Source organism: Geotrypetes seraphini, chromosome 11 (assembly GCF_902459505.1).
Source record: "Geotrypetes seraphini chromosome 11, aGeoSer1.1, whole genome shotgun sequence".
NCBI classification, from domain to species: Eukaryota; Metazoa; Chordata; class Amphibia; order Gymnophiona; family Dermophiidae; genus Geotrypetes; species Geotrypetes seraphini.
In genome coordinates, this window is record NC_047094.1 from 88,242,928 (window position 1) to 88,245,840 (window position 2,913).

Consider the following 2,913-nt stretch of genomic DNA (forward strand, 5'->3'; position numbering starts at 1 on the left):
GTCAGTGATCACTGGGATAGTGTGTGGGGGTCTGTTTTATGTGTTTTCAGTGCTTATCTGGTGACTTTAGGTGGTTTTTTTGTAACTTAGACCATATTTTACATGGTCTAAGTCACAACGTCCAAGTTCCATCGATCCTGGGCTGTATAACTTTAGGTTATACATGCTGTACGACTAAGAATAAGCTGGCCCACGTCCCGCCCAACTCCTGCCCTTGACACTCCTCCTGAAACGCCCCTTTTAGCTTTGGTCGTTCAGCGGCACTATGAAGGCCTAGGTCATTTAGAAATACGTCCAAAACCCGTTTTTATTATTGGCACTTGGACGTATTTGGACAATGTTCGTCCAAGTGCTGACTTAGGCCAGTTTTTGGATGTTTTTCTCTTTCAATTATGAGCCCCATAGCCTTCTGTCAATATTCTCCCTTCTGTTTTCTCCATTCTCCATTCTCAGATGTAGTCTATCCTCTTGTTAGTCTTTATAATAAAAGGACAATAGACTTATGCATTTTTCATAAAGATGATTCATTACAGCAGGTGGGTCAGGACTTCAGCTTGTAATAACAGGATATTCCACAAATGTCCAGATTGTTGGTATCAAATCTATTCAAATAAAATAATGTCACATTTATCATCTGCTCAGAAACTTTCAATCCATCCTGTGTCTTTTTCTCAGACTCCAGTTCAAAACTATATTACTTTTTTTTTTTAATTATTATTCCTCCATGAACTCAGCCCTTGTTTTCATCTTTGATTTTTTTGTTGTTGTTGTTGTTGTTGTTGTTGCTTTCTCAATTCTGTCTACTGTAGATCACTGTTAGCAACAGAGAAAAACACTGTCTCTATGCCAGTTACCTCAAGTATTCACTTTATGAGGCTGTGGAACCTTTGATAAGACTTCATGAGAAGAATTAAAATAAAATTGAGACTAATTGGTTCCTTCTTCAGTTAATGCTTCATATGAACTATAAGATCCTTTGATAATTAATTCCAGAAAAGATACAGGGAGGTGCATTTTCAATACGATGTCCAAAACCAAATTTGGATATTTTGTGGAACATGCACAAAAAGCCAGACGAGAATAAGTCTATTTTTGAAACAGAAAAACATCTTTTTGTTTCAAAAATTGCCATTTCTCAGATGTGATTGTCCTCAGTGTGTCTGTCTTTATCAACCATTTAAAAAAAGGGGTCTACAAGAAGAGCTAGGATGACAATTGGTAGGAAGACAATTTGTAGGATCTTCCTACCAATTGTTGTCCTACCCAGTTTGCCATCAGCTGATTGTGGTGGGGAATCCCAATCAGCGGAGCCAACAGGACTCCCTGAAACCAGGGCTTTGGGGAGTCCTGCTGGTTCAGCTGATCAGGGATTCCCCTGCTGTGATCAGCTGAACCAGCAGGAAGATTTTTCACTCCCTCCCTTCCATCCACCAATCCCCCCCAACCCTCTCCAAAGATAGCCCCACTCTTGTTGAGCCCCCCCAATTCTTCTCGCTCTCTCTCATCCTTCCACCCACTGATCCCCCAGCCCCTTCCAAAGATAGCCCCTTCCCGTCAAGCCCGAGCCCCGATTTCTCTCTCCCTCCCTTCTGCCCATCAAACCCCCCAGCCCCCACATTCCCCTGGCATCCTCACCCCCCCCCCAACACCACCTGTATCTTTGGATGAAAAATTGGCAGTAGGGATAGTTTATAGTTTATCTACTTATAGCCCACCTTTATCAAATTGGGTCACATAAGTACACACATAATATTAGTTACAAATATCCATAAAGTAACAAACAATTACAAAACCCTCTCCTTAAGCACCTCATCCAGTGCCAAACTAAAAAATATAAGTGCTCGACACTCATATTTCATTTGCCCACTGCCTCCATCTCTTCAAAATAGCAGCCCTTCCCCCTCCCAGTGCCACTTGGGATGCACTGGGAGGGGGACGGGCTGCCATTTTGAAGAGGCAATCATGGCCTTAGGCTCTTCCCAGTACATCCCACAATGCACTGGGAGGGGGAAGAACTGACATTTTGAAGAGGCGTCCCTAATGGTAGAATGGAGTGGGCATCCCTCCTGCCAATTTTTCATCCTTAGGTACAGGGGGGTGTGCGGGGGGAATGTCCAGGGGTGTAGAGGAGTATGTAGGGATATTGGGGTATGTAGAGGGGTGTCAGCAGATGTTGGAGGGGTGGGGGTATTTCACGCTTGGTAGAAGTGGGCTCTCTTTGGAGGGGGGGCTGGAGGGGGATCAGTGGGTAGGTGGGAGGGAGAGAAGAATTAGGGAGCCCCCTGCCAGTTCAGCTGATCGTGGCAGAGGAATCCCCAATCAGCTGATCTGGCAAGAATCCCCAAAGCCCTGGTTTCGGGGAGTCCTGCCAGCTCAGCTGATCAGGGATTCCCTTGCCACGATCAGCTGAACTGGCAGGGGGTTCCCTAATTATTCTCTCCCTCCCTCCCACCGACCCACTGATCCACTGATGGCAAGCTGTGGACTATTTAGATTTTTAATTTTGATATTTCTGAAAGGGTAGGACAATTGGGTACGATAACTGGTAGGTTGACAATTGGTAGGAAGATCCTACCAATTGTTACCTTACCAATTGTCATATCCTAGGAATTGTCTTCCTACCAATTGTTGGGATCCACACTACACCAATAGCCCTTATGAGAATAAGTGTCACCTATATGTAGGTACAATGGGATTTGGATAGTATTGGAAAGCTCACATAGTCCTCAATAAGTATAATAGTTAGAGTGGGATAGGGACTTGAGTCCCCATCTCTGTGGTTGACTACATCATCCTCTAGGCTACTGCAGGAACCTACTTGCTGTTCTACTAGGGCTGGCCATTCACATCTTTGGGGTTGGAAGGGAGTCAGTGAGTGTGTGGAGGATCATGTCTTCATCCCTTCAGTGGTCA